At 44.3% G+C, this 19867-nt stretch overlaps 1 pseudogene across 1 annotated transcript in view; it reads right to left on the bottom strand.

The window, feature by feature from the left end:
- Nucleotides 1-12434, bottom strand: part of LOC147029114 (uncharacterized) — a 38712-nt pseudogene extending 26278 nt beyond the window's left edge. The window contains exons 1-2 of the transcript XR_015056775.1: nt 12312-12434; nt 11206-11638 (exon numbers count right to left, since the gene is read on the bottom strand). The product of XR_015056775.1 is annotated as an uncharacterized LOC147029114 (transcript). The remainder of the gene's footprint in view (nt 1-11205; nt 11639-12311) is intronic.
- Nucleotides 12435-19867: the final 7433 nt, after the last annotated feature.

The raw sequence follows: 19867 nt of genomic DNA, 5'->3' as shown, positions 1-19867 counted from the left end.
GCTCCCGGCGTTGTTCCGAGAGGGTCACGACTGAATTGTCCGTCCGGTGGGCGACATGTCACGATTTGAGTAACGTGGCCGTTCGCAAGCCGGCGGGCGTGAATTCACAACAATATATATGTGTACGTATGTATGTATGTATACACAAAATGGCACTCAAAGACCACACAACTCCCACCCTTCTCTCAAACATGATTTAACATCAATATAATCACTTTAACTTACCCTGTGCATCGGCATGCCCCAGATCTGATATACCCATCAGTGTTAAAGGCCCGGTCACACCTTGACGTTTTGGCCAACGTATTCCGATTTTTGAATTTTTTTTCTAAAACGCTGGCACACGTTGAATACGTTATGGGTAAGTTTTGATAACATTGAGAGCACGCTGAAAAACACTGCCATACGTCGTTGTACGTTGGCTTTAAACGTTGTACTTTTTGGTTGTCCTCAAATTTTTTCATGCTTGAAATTTCACGACGTATGCCGGAGTATGACTCACACGTTCCGCTACGCTGGCCACAAGTTGTATGCACGGTCTGCGATCGTTGACAGACGTCAACACATGCTACTTGTAAGTTAATCATAAGTTGAGACACGCCGAGGTAATGTTTAGCGTACCCGAAACTTATTTCTAAGCTATGATTAACGTGTTGTTGGCACGTTACGCGATCGTTGCCACACGTCGACAGACGTTACTTTTAAGTTACTCATAGGCTGAAAGACGTCGGTATAATGGATCGTCCTTGCGTCAGCGTCCACGGCCACGGCCAGGACACTTATTTGCAGCATTCTTCAAACTTTTCTTCGGCATGACGTGGATGTTCACACTTCGATGTCTAGCTTGGCTATGATTGCAATTGTCCATCGGCAGCGTCTATTTAAAATAGTCGAGTTTGAGCGTTTTAACACGTTCAGAAGAAACGCTTCAAATTTCAAAACCCCAGCGTCAAAAAACAAAGGCGAGTGACAGCAATTTAAATCGTTCATTGTAAACAATGAAAATAGTTGAGTGGTACCGTTTAAAAGTCGTTGAGTGTAAAAAAAATCCAATTGTTGAGCGCAAGCGTCTACTTTCAATAGTGGAGTTGCAGCAATTTAAATCGTTCATTGTAAACAATGAAAATAGTTGAGTGGTACCGTTTAAAAGTCGTTGAGTGTAAAAAAAATCCAATTGTTGAGCACAAGCGTCTACTTTCAATAGTGGAGTTTGAGCGATTTAGCACGTTCAATAGAAACGATTAAAATTTCTGAGCGCCAGCGTCAAAAAACAAAGGCGAGTGACAGCAATTTAAATCGTTCATTGTAAACAATGAAAATAGTTGAGTGGTACCGTTTAAAAATCGTTGAGTGTAAAAAAAATCCAATTGTTGAGCACAAGCGTCTACTTTCAATAGTGGAGTTTGAGCGATTTAGCACGTTCAATAGAAACGATTAAAATTTCTGAGCGCCAGCGTCAAAAAACAAAGGCGAGTGACAGCAATTTAAATCGTTCATTGTAAACAATGAAAATAGTTGAGTGGTACCGTTTAAAAGTCGTTGAGTGTAAAAAAAATCCAATTGTTGAGCGCAAGCGTCTACTTTCAATAGTGGAGTTTGAGCGATTTAGCACGTTCAATAGAAACGATTAAAATTACTGAGCGCCAGCGTCAAAAAACAAAGGCGAGTGACAGCAATTTAAATCGTTCATTGTAAACAATGAAAATAGTTGAGTGGTACCGTTTAAAAGTCGTTGAGTATAAAAAAATCCAATTGTTGAGCGCAAGCGTCTACTTTCAATAGTGGAGATGCAGCCATTTAAATCGTTGAGTTTATCATTTAAATCGTTAAATCGTCAAACGCAAGGACGATCCATCATAACCCACACCCTCCCCCTCACACTCACCTACTACTGCCAACATGAACAAACTACTACTAATACTAATACAAATACTGATATTGATACTGTTACTGTTACTGCTGACATGGACATCAACTCAAAAAGGACTCGAAAACACTGTTGGGTTCCCCTTTTATGAGCAGCATGTTTATATACCAATTCCCAAAACCGCTGTGAACATGTCTTTATATGGCAGTTGTAAGCTAGAAACACGTTCATTTATTTTTTTGTCGACCGGAAGACGTCATTAGAATACATCTACATACGTCGATATTTGTTGGGACTACGTAAAGAATTGGTTCAAAGCACGTCAAACACAAGTTAGAAATAAGTTTCGCGTAAAAAAGACATTACCGCGACGTGTTTCGACTTATGAGTAGCTTATAAGTAGCCTTTGTGGACGTGTGTAAGCGTCCACATATCGTGTGTAAAACTTATCCCCATCGCATGCGGAACGTGTGTCATACGCCGAGTACGTCGTAAAATTTTGAACATGTTTAAAATTTCTTGACGTACTCTACTTACTACGACGTATGATTGCGTACTTTAGCATTGTACTCACGTATACCAAACTTACTCATACCGTATTTGACGTGCCCCAACGTTTTAGACACATTTTTCTTTGGTCGGCATACGCTGGCAAGATCGCCAAGGTGTGACCGCGATGTTGTCACTTCCACTTCTACGGCAGTTATGATTCGAATCGTTGTGCGTCATCCTTTTAATAGGCTACGTTACGACATTGTCGGCGATGCGTGCAACGCGCTATGCCTAAGTTAGACTATCGTTGGGCATCAGTTGTGTAGGCTGACAACAGGTTCAGCATTCGTTGGTATAAGTTATCTATAACACAACGAAACGTTCTGTGTCCGTTACCAATGCGTTATACATAAGACCAAGTCGCTATGAATACGTCCGAATCTTTAAAAAAAAACATCAAAAGTTCAACGTAAGCCAGCGTTTTAGATACATTTTAATACGTTGCCATCGCTGACTAAAACGTCAAGGTGTGACCGGGCCTTAAGAAGCATGAAGGTTTGAGAATAAACGAGTAAGTCAATAAACCCTCAGGTCTTTCATAGGCCCATAGCATCAAGAGTTTTTCTGGTACAACTGCAAAATATTAACTTTTGATCAGAAAGTATTGAGTTGCTCAGAAAGTTCCTGCAAATCTTTCATTGTGCAGAAGTACACCCCTTTCTCACAGGTACGTTTCCAAGTATTGTCACTGTCGGCTTCTTCAAAAAGTTAGTGAGTTGTTTCATGGTACAATACCGATTTAGCAGCATGAAAGACATCTAGGCTGTCCGACGACTGTTGTCATAAGGGATTTCTGCGGATGCGTGTGAATAATCGAGGGTGGATTACGTCATTTCAAAAATCACGTCTTGTCTGTGTTAATTCGTTCCTTCTTGTGCTGTATTTGTCAAATTCGTTTTTTGTTGGCTGCTCTTAGAGCACCCTTATTCTGGACATTTCCATCTGTCTCTGTCCACAAAACTTTGGTCAAGCCTAGGGGCTAAACCACTCAACAGATTCCAATGAAATTTGGTCGGGTGGGACCAATATTTCTGGGAATCGTGTGCTTTCGAATAAGGAACCCCGGCCCTAGCAACGGCATAGCAACGGCCATTTAAAGTGGTCAAAAAAATCGAAAAAAAATTAAAAAATCGAAAAATTGAAGCTTAGAGTTCTGTGTGCAATCCATCTAGCTCCCTTCATGCAAATTTGCAGCCTTAACAAAAAATATTTGTTGAAGGAGATAGGTTTTGGGCGAGTACATGTCGAACATTTCAGAAATGGTCAATTGCGAATATCTCTAAGAGAAAGAGTGGTTTTGATGAAACTTGGGTGAAATGTGTACAATGTGGCTAGCATGTACACAAAAATGAACGATTGCTATGCACACCTCCATTGCTTTGCAACAGCTAAAATACTTCATCATGCATCGTACACTTATTGTGGACTGTACAAAAAAATCAATACCTCCGAAACTGGACCTCCGAGGGACCTGTTTTTTTGTGCCCGAGGAGAATGTCTTCCAGCATTATATAAAAAAATAAAATCTTTAGCGAATAGATAAATGGAATTACCAGGGCTGCCATTTGTTGGAGTCTCTTTGGAAACATGCCTGAAATTTCACAAGGCGGGTTTCTGGGCGCAAACTAAGAGGGCTGTGATAATCATATTTATTCTTCTTCTTCTTCTTTTGCCTGCTCCCGTTAGGGGTCGCCACAGCGGATCATCCGTATGATCCGCATAGTGATTTGGCACATGTTTTACGCCGGTTGCCCTTCCTGACACAACCCTGGTTGCCTCTTACAACACAGGGATATGGTACACCTATTTTAACCGGGGTATACACCGGCCCAGTACACTGGTACTCATTTCGACGACCTCGGAAGGATGACAGGCTGAGTCAACCCCCTGGTGTATTAATTCAATGGCCCAACGGGGCTTGAACTCAGGACCTTTTGGATCCCAAGCCGCTGCCCTTACCACTGCGCCAACACACCAGGCTCTGTGATAATCATATTTATTGTGGTAAATTGATTGATAGCATGTACATGAATATTGGCTAGTCGCGTCGGCCAACTTTCCTTCTAGAGCGAGCAGCGATGTCGGCTACCGGCTTGTCTTGTTTTTAGCCACTCACCCTCAATGTTCACCAGATAGATATGGAAAACCGTAAAACACCAAAGACAAATTCGAGGAAGACAGACCTTCACAACTTGCCGATGCAGGGCCAAATGCAGTACTGTCAAATACCATGAGCAATCAGTGGAAGGGCAGTGAAAGATTGAGTTTTTCTATATCAAGTGCAACTCCACTGCAGGGGTTGGGTTCAGGCCTATCCAATTAGAGGAAAGAATAACCAGGAAGAGAGATGCCGTCGGATTTTCGTTTTTGATAAAATGACAGAAAAACTTGAACAACGCTACTGCATCAAATTTTGTGTAAAGCTTGGCGATTCCCAAGTGGAAACGATCCACAAGATTCAACAGGCCTTCGGGAACGAAGCAATGGGCAGCACACAGTTAAAGCGTGGTACAACCGCTTCAATGATGGTCGCACATCAGTGGAAAGTGAAGCACGTTCTGGTAGGCCCTCAACATCCCGAAATGAGATCGTCATTGGCCAAGTGAGGACCCTGCTGATTCAGGTTCGTTGAATCCCGATCAGAGAACTTGCAGACGAGGCGGGCGTCAGCATTGGATCCATTCATTCCATTGTGACTGAGGATTTGGGCTTAAGGAGAATCTCAGCGAAGTTCGTGCCAAAGCTGCTAACGATCGAGCAGAAGCAACTCCGTTTGGAGATCGCACAGGACATGCTGGAGACGTTGAACAGCGATCCCAACTTCTTCAACACAATGATCACTGGCGATGAGACCACAGTGATCCGTCATTTTGTCAAAAACGAAAATCCGACGGCGCTCACTTACACTTCCTCACTCGTCGGCGGTCTGTCGGCGACTGATAGCTTCTGCAGGTGGGAAAATATTCACGCATACGGATTAGGATCGCCTACATACATGCACCAAACCACGCCTCCCTAGCTTCATTTGTTTGCACACGAAAAATTAAGGTTGGACACTTTTTGAACACACCTCGTATGACTCACACGTTCCGCTACGCTGGCCATAAGTTGTAGGCACATTATGCGATCGTTGACACACGTTATTTGTAAGTTACTCATAAGTCGAAACACGTCGAGGTAATGATTAGCGTACCCGAAACCTATTTATAACCTGAGTAACGTGTTGTAGGCAGGTTACATGATCGTTGCACACACGTCAAGGCACGTTATGCGATCATTGACACACGTCGAGGCACGTTACTTGTAAGTTAGTCATAAGTCGAAACACGTCGAGGTAATGCTTAGCGTACCCAAAACTTATTTCTAACCTGTGAGTAATGTGCTTTTAACCTATGTGTAAGTACCTCCAACGCATATTGACGTATGGAGACGTATTTGATTGACGTCTTCCGGACGACCACAGAACTTCCTGAACGTGTTTCTAATTTGCAGCTACCGTATAATGGCGTATTGGCAGCATTTAAAAAATAAAAAAAACAATAACTTCCGATATTTCGTCACGTGCCGTTACGTCACGTCAGATTGCCTCTTCAGTTTGCTCATGCCTTATTCTTCGTTCCTCCTCTATGAATATTTTCTGTTTGAGGATATTGTCACGTCGACGTCGAAACTTAAAAGCAAATGTCCGAATTTATTTTAAAATTCATGATAGACTAAAAAAAACAAAAAAAATTAAAAAAAAAAACAACAACAACAACAACAACAACAACAACTTCAGATATTTTGTCACATGCCTTCATTAAGGAGTGTCAAGGAGAAAAAAGAAAATGTGCCTTGACGGAGAAAATAAGTTTCGGGTATGCTAAACATTACCTCGACGTGTTTCGACTAATGAGTAACTTTCAAGGAACTTGTGTCGACGTGTGTCCACGATCGCATATCATGCCTACAACTTATTCCCAGCGAAGCGGAACGTGTGAGCCATACGGCGAGTACGTCGTAAAATTTTCAGCATGCTTGAAATTTCACGACGTACTTGACGTACCACGGAATATGACTGCGTACTTCATCGTTTTTCAGCGTGCTCCTAACGTATACACAACTTACCCATACCGTATTCGACGTGTGCCAGTGTTTTAGACACATTTTTCATAGGTCGGCATACGCTGGCTAAATCGTCAAGGTGTGACTGCGTGGTTGACGCTTCCAATTCTCAGGCGGTTATGATTTAAATCGGCATGCGGCAGGTTTTTAACAGGCTACGCCACGAGTTCGTCGGCGATACGTGCAGCGCGCTATGCCTAAGTTAAACTATCGTTGGGCATAGGTTGTGAACGCCGACAACAGGCTAAGCATTCGTTGGTATAAGTTATCTATAAGACAACGAAACGTTCTGTGCCCGTTACAATATTGTTGCGAATTCGCGCCCGCCGGCGTGCGAGCGGCCGCGTAACTCGAATCGCGGCACGTCGCCCACCGGACGGACAATTCTGTCGTGACCCTCTCGGAACAATGCCGGGAGCTAGTCACGGGTGGGGGTTTAACCACACCATGACCGTGCCAATTGCCCACCCGCGCAGGATAGGGTCGCTCGCCAAATTTGATCTACCTAAGTACCTGCGCGGATGGTTGACCGGGCGATCGTACCATGCCACAGGTCGACTCCGGACACGAACCGCTTAAGCGGTCCGTTCCGGGCTACAGTGATAACCGAGCGGTGTTATCGTCGGCCTTGACGGTTCCGATTAATTACCGGGATGTTGCACCCACTATGAACCCCTTTCTGTGATGCAAGATGAAATGTTGTGTGTTTGAAATAAAAGATAGAAAAAGAAAAACGACTAACTCAAAGTATCGCAGCCCGGATGGATCACAAAAATTCCCTCTATACAACAGGTTTGGGCTAACTACACGTGTACCTATGAAGATATCTCACCTGAGGGTCCTGAATGGTGGTTTGTGAATTTCCACGGCAGTAACAATATGTTTTGCATACGACCAGCACTTTATGAATACGACCAAAACTTTTTTAAAAAACATCAAAATTTCAGCATACGCCAACGTTTTACATACATTTTTATACGTTGCCATTGCTGGCTAAAGCGTCAAGGTGTGATAGTGCCTTAAGCAACGGAGGTGTGCACTGATGCAGTGCCCATGTTACCAGTCAGCTGGTACTCATTTTGCCGACCTCGTAAGAATAACAGGATGAGTCAACCCACTTGGTGTTATTTCAACAGGACTCGAACGGCACAACTGGGCCTGAACTAAAGACCCGGTGATCTTCAGCCTTAAATGTTAAGCCAAGCAGGAGAGGAAATGAAAGGGTTCTGTTGAGTGCCACACGTTGACTTCCAGAGTAGAGGAGTCATTAAGCCATGTGTGCAATTTGCCTTGGATGCCAGAGGCAGAGAGTTGAGTCAGGCAGGATGCCAGACTGTTTCAAAAGCTTGAGATATGTTCAGAGAGACAGCTCTCATCTCTTGGCTGCCATTGAGGGCCTCCATTGCTGGGTGAGTAGAAGCAGCATGTCCAAGCTGGAATGACCTGGTCTGAAACCAAATTGGTGAACTGAGGTGAGGTTGTTACTCTGTGCTCGCAAAGCAAAAAGGGGGGTAAAGCAATCACTCACGTACGAGTCTTTGCACATGAATCACTTTTTTCTTTGCAACTATTGGTCCAATTGACACGGAATTTTGACCACAGGTGTAGCGCCTCCTTGGGAGTTTAGAATGATAAGTATGACATCATTGGTCACGTGGTACAGGTGCCATCTTGGAAAGACCGAAGAACTTTTCACCTTTATATGTCCGAAAATGCTTGATGGAAAAAATTGAACCATGGCTCATTATTGTCAAGTACTCCCCTGTGGAATAAGATGTCAATGATGATGTCATCAGTGACTTCATTATGATGTCAGAATTTGACAAAAGGAACGCTTGATCCGGTCAGCATGAAAAAAATATTTCTCTGCAACTGTTGGTCCGATTGACATGAAATTTTGACCAAAGATATACCTCCTCCTGTGGAAATTTACAATGATAAATGTGATGTCAGATGACATATCGTAAATATGCCATCTTGGAAAAACCGAAAAACTTTGCACCTCTATATCTCCGAAACGGATCCATGGAAAATATTGAAACATGGCTTATTGTCAATTCCTCCCCATGGGGAATTAAGGTATGTTAATGATGATGTCATTGGTACCTTCATGACAACATCATAATTCAACAAGTACAACGCTTGATTCGATAACTAATTAATTTTTTTATATCTGGGCAATGCTGAGGTTAAAGCACTCTTCCTATTGGTAAATTTGTCCTCCATCCCTTCTCATCTCCTTCCCTCAACCTGGTATTTCTAAAATCCTCAACTTTCCTCCAATTGAATTGAAATTTGAAGAGCATTTATATTTCAGGTCAATGAATTCAACCACCAACAATTTTTGAGATCAACATGGGCCAAATTTCTGAAATCCTCAATTTTCATCATACAACTGGAAATTTACACAGGACTTTCATAAAAATGACCACCACGTATCACGTGATCTGGCAGCCACATTGGATCAAAGGGAAAATGTTTGAAAATCATCGTAGGAGAAACTGCTTCACCGATCAACGCAAAATTTAACTCATTGATCAACTACCCACAGGAAATATGGTTTGATAAAGATGATGTCATCGGTCACGTGCTCTGGCAGCCATATTGGATCAGAGAAGAAAAAAAACCGAACTTGGCTCTCACCAAGTCCTTCTTAAGACTGTACAGGATACGTATTCTATGAATACTATCTAAATGGATGTGGAAATCATGAACGTTCATCAGTTGGATATGGAAATTGGAAAACTCCAAAGCAGTTGCTTCGAAACTTGGCAAGGCCGAATCGAGCACTGTCGAGTACCCCGAGCGTTGTTGACACCACGCTTTTGAATGATCGTGTCTAAACATGTATTAACGAGCTGTGAGAAAAGGGAAACCATGAAAGATGAGAGATTGAATGAAAATCGAAAATAATGAAGGATTACAATCACTGTATGCATGTTTTCAGTGGTGCAGTAATTAATGGAAGTTGACAGTACATAAAAATAAATGCAGAGCTGGAAAAGTAATGGCAATCCACCCAGCATCAGCCAAGGACATGTCTTCAGGCAGAGTATGCAATCAATCAATCAACTGCAGCTCTTTCTCTATTTTTCGACACACAATCATTATCTTCTCGAATTCTCGACTCCTTTCATGGTGTGAAAATCATACAAAATAGCATCCAATTAAATGCCGCCGCTACTCCTTGTGCAAAGGTACTCGATTGGACCCCCAACCCCCACCTCTGCAACAATTAGATAAACACCCCCATTACTCTCCCCCCACCCCAACCTCTGTAACAATTAGATAAACACCCCCATTACTCTCCCCCACCCTCACCTCTGTAACAATTAGATAAACACCCCCATTACTCTCCCCCACCCCCCACCTCTGTAACAATGAGATAAACACCCCCATTACTCTCCCCACTCTCCCCCCCACAACCCTCAAGTGTTCCGCCCATTAAAGAAAGCGCATATTCCTTTAAAAGCTTTTGAAAACGTGTTGAAATGATCATTTTCCCTTGTTTCTCTGGCATCAGCAGCCCATGTGTTCTTCTTCATCGTGATTTATTGTTCCTCCTCCTTCTTCTTCTTCTTCAACAAAGGCATATTTTGTAAAACTCTCTCTCATGGAAATGCTGGTCCTGCCATCCATCCTCCAGTTGCTTCAGCTCGACCTTTCTCCGTGCCCAGAACAAAAATGCCATCCACCCATCCCATAATGTTCATCTCAGAAAGTTAAATGTGGGGATCATGGGAAGTTGTGTGCAGAGATTGTCTGCACACAACAAACAAATCACATTCACTTCATTTAGAAGCATCAAACCACTCCGTGTTAGTGCCCTCCGAAACATTAACTACAAGCCCACATCCTTCCACATGTCTCCCTCACCCCATCCTCATCTACCCACTAGAACTGCCCCTCTCAGGTTACCGATCTCACCCCCTCACACAGTACACCAATCCCACACCCTTCCACCTGCACCTTCTCAGCATACCCCCCCCCAACCCAATCTCACGCTGCAAGCCTCCCACCACCTTCGACCCTGTCCCTCAAACATCTAAGGCCTCCGCTCCATCCTGATAGATCTCTCAATCCAGGCTGCATCTTACTGCCTCGACATTTTCTGTTTAACAGATTCCTTTCTCCCATGGGATGTCCCTCATAATGTCCATGCCAATACAAGAGGTAAACAAACTACTTCCTGCACGAGGATAACTTAAATGATGCCTGGTGTTGGCTTTATGGTTGGGGTAGTGGGCTTGGGATCCCACAATGCTTAGTTCAAATCCCACTCGGATGTTGAATTAATACCAGGTGGGGTTGACTCTGCCTATTCTTCTTCCGAGGTCGGCAAAATGAGTTCCAGCATGCTTGTCCACTGTATTGGAGTGGGGACCCATCCAGGATTGTGTCCAACAGCCAAGGAGACTGCTTCGGCAGCACCAATGCTCTGCACAGAGTGCGGTCCCAATAGATGGATGGATAACTTAAAAGGTGATGTTAAACATGGGACACTTTGGAATTTAATGTAATTAAGAAGAAAAAACATTGGGTTTGTAGATCGAGAATTGAAACGTCTTCAACAACATAAATTGTTCCAAAAGAGATTCCATAAGTTACAAAAAAAAAAAACATGAATGGTTCATCATCGAGGTATTTCTTGACATGTGAGGGTGTATGAAATGGTGACCTACCAGACTTGGGTGGTAATCCATCATCCTGATCGTGGAGGTTGCAGACATCACTGAAAACGATTCCCCGGAAAGCAGGAACATTTTCCAGCTGCACATTTTGGAATCCAACAAACTTTTGGGAGAAACTGGAAAGTTCTCGAATAACATTCTCCAAGTTGATGAACAGACTTCCCAACAGAGAAGAGCCTGCAAGTTGGACATCCTGCGGCTTCAAAAACGAATTCACAAATTTACAGAAGTCAGCATACATTGCAAATTTAAATTTCTCTTTGGCGAGAGAGAGGAGCTCTGTTCGCAATGAATCGGAGTCTGCACAAGCTCGAAGAACCTTGTGATTCTCAATTCCAAGTACATTGATCACTGCTTGGGCTGTTTCTGCTCTCAGACCTTGTGATTGGAGCCATTCCAAGAAGGTGTCCATTCCAACGGTGACCTGTCAGGGACACAAGGCTCATGTTAACAAAGGAACGGTTATCCATGTCATTTTCTTGAAAGGGGACACAGACACACGCACAGGCACACAGACAGACACACACACACGAAGAAGGGACGGTGCCCCACATTCCTTGTGAGTTGTGGAATTCCCGAATAATTTCCCTGTGGAGTCCAAGTGCTCTGACATGTGATGCCCGTGGAAGGTTCATGAGGAATGTTATATTTTAGACCCTCACGATGTTGTTGAGTTTTTGGATCATGAATCAGGTTTTCATCTCCATTCAGGTTATGAAGGTTAAATATCCCACGGAACAGGTAAAGGAGATGATTGAACCTCGTACCCTCGTTACACCTCGTCGTGAGGAGATAAAATTGGATAAACAAGTTCATTATAAAAGGTTTCTGGTGGTTTTGTAGTTAAAAGGAACAATGAGGTTTAATTATCGTTGTACGAAGTTTCGTGATGATGTCATTATTAAACAATGTGGTGAATAAAACAAAACGAGTGAAAAACACCTCATTAAATCAACAACCAAACACCTCAACATTCATTGGATAAAAACTCCTTTAACTTCCCTTCATTTCCGGCATCGAGGAACAGAAAATTACTTTATATTTAAATTCCCGTTTTAAACATCTTTGTGATAATTAAATAATAATTCTGAAAATACCTCTTCAGATCAGTTCCACCGGCACCACGAGGACCTGAGGTACAGGAACAACACAAGTTCACACGAAGATCAACCGGAAGTTCTTCTTCTTTCTCTGATCGAAAATGATTCTTCTTCCTCGAACGGAAAATGATTCTCTTCTTTTGATTAAAAAATGATTCTTCTTCTTCTGATCGAAAATGATTCTTCTTGCTCTGAGCAGAAATGATTCTTTTTCCTCCTTGTAATCACTTTTGTTTGTCCTTTTCTTCACTGATCTCCACGATGCAAGGTGACGACTCATTGGCCAATTGGTGTCGTATGAACGATTGAAGCCACAGATCGGCCATTTTACCACTCCCATTCATTGTGGACGAGTGATACCTCTTTGCAATCACCTTTCGTGCGGTTGTTCAATCAGCGACTGTCATGAAGGTTGGAGGGACAAACAAATGATGTGTGCAAGGTGGAGGTGGTGCAGTGGGGACAGGCAGTGGTGCAGATGTAGCAGTGCAGGCAGTGGTGGAGGTGCAGCGTGTGCAGGTAGTGGTGGAGTTGCAGCGTGTGCAGGTAGTGGTGGAGGTGCAGCGTGTGCAGGGAGTGGTGGATGTGCAGCATGTGCAGGTAGTGGTGGAGATGCAGCGTGTGCAGGTAGTGGTGGATGTGCAGCGTGTGCAGGGAGTGGTGGAGGTGCAGCGGGTGCAGGGAGTGGTGGAGGTGCAGCGGGTGCAGGCAGTGGTGTCGGTGCCGAAATATAAATTGGTAGAAATGAGGTATGGGAGACAGTTTTTGTGAGTGATGAGATTATTAAATATGTAGATTCTTCATTCTGCAGGAAGGATTGTAGATATAGAATTCTGTGTAGTTTTGAAGGACCAGGAGTTCGGGACATTGAAGGAATGGAAACGATGTTGTATCGGATCATGGCAGGAAGAAGTTGGTTGTGGTACACCTTGGTGCGAATGATACCGGGAAAGTTTACTCAGAGGTTTTGAATAATAGATACAGGATATTGGGTAAACGGCTGAAAGTAAAGGGTTGTGAGGTCATGTTTTCTTGGATTCTCCCAAGATTCGGAAACAATATAAAATTATGAGCAGAGCAATAGACCTCAATCAATGGCTGGAAGAATGGTGTAAGGAAAAAGGTTTTACATTTCGGAATCAGTGGGAATCACTAAGGAATGAATTCAGGCTTTTTTAGGTTAGTGGAAGGTGGAGAAGGTATTGTTACGAATCCACCCCGCCCAGCATGCGAACGACCGCTTTTCACTAATAGCAGCCGCCCGCCCACCGGACGAGCAATTCAGTCGTGACTTCCCGGAACAACGCCGAGAACCAGTCACGGGTGTGCCTTCAACGCACACCAAGGCCCAGTCCATATTCTACCCGCACGCGACAGGGTCAATCGCCGAATATCGATATACCTAAGTATTCACGCGGGGAACCTACCGAGGGACTGTACCTCAGCGCAGGCCTGTTTGGACACGAACCGCTTAAGCGGTTTGTTCCATTCTGGGATAACCGAGCGGGTATTATCGCCAGACCTCGCCGTACCTGATTCTATTATCGGTATTCAAAAACCAACTAGTATTCCGAAAAACGATATGGCACTTCAATGGGGGAAAATGACATGACGAACGGGGTACATTTAAACCAGCACATTTATTTTACACGTATATAAACAATGCAGGTATTATACAAGCACGTATACACAAGCAAGGAATTCAAAACACGCATGCGGTTGATTTGCGGAGCCTGCGGGATGGGACAAAGACACGAGTAAGGCGAAAACACTACAACCGACTATTGTTTTACCATGTACTTGTACTTAAGCAGGTTTTACTTACGGGACTCGGCGCCACAACATTCCTTCAAAAGAAAAGCAAAGAAAAGACCCCCTCACAGACAAGGGAGTCAGACTGGGCCTGTGGGCCTTTATAACGTGGGGCTTTGTGTAGCGAAAGGGCCCGACGAGACCGTTGCAGGTTACCTGCACCCTCGTGGTGCCTTGATGGGGCGTGTCGCGACGTCCTGTCCCCACGGCAGCTCGCGTAGCCGCGGTTGAGCTCGGGCCTCCCGCGTGGCAGCCAAGCTCTCTCCGGCTCTCCACACCCGCACGCACAGGTTCGCGCAACACAGCAGGGCGGCGCCTCCAGCCCGCATCTCCTTTGCGACGCCCGGACCTCCACCGACTGGCTGTTCCAAGCTCCCGACTCTGACACGAGCCCAGACCTCCACACAGCTCCTTGGCTTCTTCAGACTCTCCGAACCCCGACAGACACTCTCTCGACTGACCCGAACTGGCGCTCCACTCGCCCTTATATTGGGTCCGTGAGGCGAGATCTGACCTTCGATCCCTCACCTCTGACCTCCGACCTCTGCGCGGAAAGCGGACATTGTGGAAATCATCAGCACTGCACGGCGAAAGAACCCTTGCCTCCGACCTCTGCGCGGAAAGTGGACGTTGTGGAAATCATCGGCGCTGCATGGCGAGAGAACCCTTACCTCCGACCTCTGACCTCTGGGCGCAAAGCGGACGTTGTGGAAATCATTGGCGCTGCACAGCGAGAGAACCCTTGCCTCCGCCTGCAGCGATGCCGTTTGATCGGATCTCGCCCCTGCTGGCGCAAAGATGGCGTCGTTTCGGAGACGAAGGTGAGGCGATGTTTTTGGTGCGGAGATGTTGACGGTTGCTGGCGAAGTGGTGAGGATGGCGTGGTTTGTTGAGAGGCAGGTGTGGTTGTGGTGGTGGAAAGGCGGTTGGTCTGAAGTGGTTGTTGAGAGCGATGTTGGTGGTGGTGGTGGTTGTGGTGAAGTGGTTGGTCCAAAATAACGATAGCGAAAGAAAAACGGCTAACTCAAAGATCACAGCCCGGGTGACATGAATAATTCCCATTAAACAACGGTGGGGAAATCTAACTGAACATGGACTTAGTGATATAACTGAACTAAGGACCTTTATGGTGTTCTGCGAATTTCCACAGTCGTAACAGTATTAAGGAAGGAACGGATGAAGTACTTGTAATGAGTAAGGTCAGGCAGGAAAATCGAATTTCAGGAAGGGAAAAGTTAAATATATTCTATACCAATGTCAGAAGTTTAAATAATAAGAAGGAAGAGCTTGAAGCCAAAGTAGATCGTGAGGAGTACGATATAGTTGCAGTGAGTGAGACATGGATTAAGGAGGAGAGTAACTGGAGGACAGGATTAGAAGGCTCCAAGGTGTATCCATATGATAGAAAGGAGAGAAGAGGAAGAGGAGTAGCAATCTGGGTAAAGGACAGCATTGCATCAAGAGAAAGGGGTCACATGAAGGAAAGAATAAATGTTGAGGAGTCTGTGTGGGTAGAGATTAGAGATTGTAAAAACAGTATATACTGGTAGGATGCTTGTATGGGGCTCCAGGTGTGAAGGAAGAGGATAAAGGAGTACATGAAGAATAAAAAGGGTATGTGGTAAGGGAAGAGTATTGATTTTGGGGGATTTTAACTTGCCAGGGATGGATTGGGTCCATGAACAGGGAAAGGGCAGAGCAGATGAGGATTTCCTGGTTTTAGTCAAGGATTGCTTTTTAACCCAGTTTGTGGATAACCCACGAGGGGAGTGCAGTGTTGGACCTCCTTTTAAGTAACAATCCCTGGGAGAGTGGTTCGCGATGGGAGAGTTAGCCCAGGAGAGTGGTTCGTGATGAAAGTGAGATGGCAGGCTTATTAAACAGGTATTTTTCTTCAACTTTGACATAAGAACAGTCAGGAGAATTGCCAATTGCTGAGAGTATCTATCAAGGAGGTGAGGAAGGGCTTTTACAGAAAATCCAGGTTAGAGTGGAGGAAGTAAAGGAACAGCAAGGAAATGTAAGAGTCGATAAGGCTCCAGGTCCAGAAAATATGCAACAGAGAGTATTGATGGAGGTGACTGAGCAGGTAAGTGAGATGCGAATGGATATTTTCAATAATTCGCTGGAGTCAGAACAGGTCACTGGAGTCAGAGGATTAGAGAGTAGCAAATGTAACCCCATTATTTAAGAAAGGATCCAGAGAAGAATTGGGAAACTATAGACCTGTTAGTTTGATTGCAGTTGTGGGGAAGGTGATGGAGACATTAATAAAGGACCAAATGAGGAACCATTGAAAAAAATACAAGCTAATTAAAGGTAGTCAGCATGTGTTTACCAAAGGTAGTTCCTGTTTAACAAATCTTTTGGAGTTCTATGAAGCAGTGTCTGATTGGGTGGTTGAGAGAAGGTCAGTGGACATCGTATTTCTAGAAGACATTTAGACTTTAAGAAGAGTTTAAGAAGGTATTTGATAAGGTGCCACATCGGAGGTTGTTAGCCAAAGTGATGGCTTGTGGAGTGGCAAGTCAGGTAGCTAATTGGATCGCAAACTAGCTTCGTGATAGGAAGCAAAGAGTGGCTGTGAGTGAGAGGATGTATGTAGCGGGGTACCTCAGAGATCAGGACTCGGACCATTACTATTCACCGTAATGCTTACTATTCACCCAATTACTATTCACCCCATTACTATTCACCGGGAGGTAAGCAGGCAGCACAGTGCCAGGCAGCGATTGGTAAAGCAAATAGTGTTATAGGTTGCATTCGGAGGTGAATCATTTAGAAATCAAAAGAGGTGGTGTTAACCTTGTACAGGAATTTAGTGAGGGCCACATCTGGAATATTGTGTGCAGTTTTGGTCACCACAACTCAGGAAGGCCAAAGATGCCAGAGAGAGGGTTCGGCACAGACCTACGAGATTGATTTTGGGCCGAGCTAGACTCAGCTATGAGGAGCAGCTGAAGGCATTCAGGCGTTATTCACTAGAAAGGAGGCGATTGATAGGAGATGTGACAGATGTTTAAGATAATGAAAGGTATCGATAAAATAAGTGAAGATGAATTATTCAACAGAGTAGACAGTGATAGGACCAGGCGCCATACCATGCGAGGAAAGAAGAGGAGAGTTAAGACGGTAGTAAGGCAGGGGACTTTTACTCAGAGAGTACTTAATGCATGGAATGGTCTCCCTGGAAAGGTGGTGGCAGCAGAAACAGTGGATAAGTTTGAATTGGAATTAGATAGGTACCTGGAATTTATGGAGATAGAGGGGTATGCGGAAGTTGACAGGACTTTTATGTAGTTTGAGCATTGATGGGTGATTGTGTGCATGTGTACAGAGTGCTGTTGGTGGGGTTCTCGTCAAGGGGTGTTGTGTGGTTGATGTGTGTTATTGACCAAGTCCGTGCCCCCTCCTCTGAGGAGAAGAAAAAACAAATTTACAAAAAAAATACAACTAAACATATAAATAAATAATAAATAAATAAAATACAAAAACTGCAAAAACTTTAAATAAATAGAAAAAATATAAATAGACAAAAACACTAAAAGCTAATATAAAAAAATAAATAAAGAATGATTTGCATTTTCTTGGATCTTGTGTTGATAAATTATTTTGGTGTTCGTGCAGGAATGATGGGCTGAATGGCGTCCACCTGTGTCTGATTTCCTTGTCTGATTTCCTTGGCCTCCAGCTGATGTTTGGGGATTGATGTCACCAAGAGGTAGAGTGTGCGCACGCACAATAGAGCACTTTGTTTCTGGCTTCCCTCCGTCTGAGTCGTGTGCGTATTACCTCAACTTAGACGACAGGAATACTGTTGTATCCAAAAATACTCCAAGAATGAGGGATTCAATATTTCCCAATGGTTTAATTCAACCGAACATCGGAACGTAACAAGCTCTTTCACTGCACACATTCTGACCTCTAACCCCGAACTCTTTCTCTCCTCATCGCTCCCTCTGGAGACCAGTCTATGCACAACACCTCGTCTCCCCCTTTATTTAACCACATGCATGCTGCGTCTCAGTGGACAACAATAATATTAATTAACTGGAAGTTGAAATGTAGACATTTCCAAAGCATGGATTAAAAACAAGGAGTAATAAACGTGGAAACGGTTCAAATTGGCTTCCTTTTCAGTTCTCAAAGGACATTACATGACATCATCACATGATCTTGAGTCCAGACTGGAGGTCTGCGAATTCCGGCATCCTGGCCGACTGGCACAGATTCTGATATGTCTTGTGCTGGTGGTGCGGTGATATCAGGAGGAGTGGTTACACGGCATCATCTTTTGCATTCCTTTGACAGGCAGATGCTAAATGAGACACATTCCAGGTCCATCCATCAGACAGTTTGTACCTGTGAGATCCTCTTTGCTCCATAACTCAGAGAGGTGCTGAAAATTTGGAATGTCCTTTTCGGAGGATGCCAGGTTTCTTCACTCGGACGAAGGAACCACATTCAAAGTTTACATCCTTTGCTCCACGACGTTTGTCAGTGTACACCTTTTGCTTGTTCTGCTTCTCTTGCACTCTGAGTGCCGTGTCTTTGTATGAAGGTGTGTTGGGCTATGGCATCTGCAAACCAGGTACATGTGTGGAGAGATTGTATATCTCCCAGGCTGAGAATAGCCATTTGTTAGCAGAATTACCTTTTAAAAATCAAAAGTAAAAGAAAGAGCCAAAAGCATTCATTATAGAGTACTCTTAACAGCTGCAGTTTTTTGGCTGTGTTAATAGCCAAAGCATGTAGTCTCTTTCTTTGGGACACAGATAAGCATCTGGCTTTTTCTATTGCCCTTGTAAAGCCTTGAGCCAAGAGAAACCCGATCGTAAATAAGCCTGTAAACCTTGAGCCCAAAGAAGCCCGATCGTAAATAAACCTTGAGCCAAGGGAAGCTCGGTCATAAACAAGCCTCGAGCCGAAAGAAGCCCGGTCGTACGTAAATCAGTGCTACTTGACAGCTCAACAGCTGCTTCCACTTTCCAAGGAATAGAATAAAGAAAGGAATGTAAAGGCTCTTAAGAAGTAAGCCGTCTTCCTGACACCCTGGCTGGATAATGACCAAACCAGATGGCTTTTAGAGCCCAAAAGGAGGAAACCAGCACTAGGCGTTTTCACCTTGGAGGAAATTGATCTTTGGGAAACAAAGTCTCAATAGAAACCAGTGATGGGAGCTGGGCCAATCAGGAAACCAGATGGCCCCGCAAGGGGCAGGGCAAATTGTATATAAGGCAAGCCAGAGTGCCAAGCTAGCAGAGTTAGATTGAGCTGGACTACCGTGGGTATTCTGTGTCTCTCTATATCTCTCCATGTATGCATGTTTGGTGTGAATTAAAGCTCTTCTCTACCAAGATCATACGTGTGGACAGCGCTCGATCTCAATAAGCACGGACACCGTGGTCTCAACATTTGGTGACGAGGATGTGATAAGACAGACCAGGGGGGAGGGGGAACTGCTGCCTTGGTGAGACAAAGGAGGACAGAAGCCGGCCGGCCGGCTTAAAGATAAGGTAAGAAGAACTGCCTCTTTTCTCGCACCAGGGCATACAAGTTCGCTGCTCTTTGTGATCTGTCCTTATCTTAAAATAACAAGGGGGAGAAGGAGCTTTTTTACACATCAAAAGGGGGTACCCCAGGAAGGTTGGGGTACATTGGGAGGTTGAGGGAAACCCAGGAAGGGGTAACCCAAGAACACCTCAGGGACAGGGTCCAAACGGGAGATTCCGTTGGGAGAT

Source organism: Eptatretus burgeri, chromosome 4, assembly GCF_056783735.1.
Source record: "Eptatretus burgeri isolate ZD-2024b chromosome 4, Ebu_testis_v1, whole genome shotgun sequence".
Classification (NCBI taxonomy): domain Eukaryota; kingdom Metazoa; phylum Chordata; class Myxini; order Myxiniformes; family Myxinidae; genus Eptatretus; species Eptatretus burgeri.
Note: the sequence above shows the minus strand (reverse complement) of the source record. Positions and strands in the feature narration are given on the sequence as shown.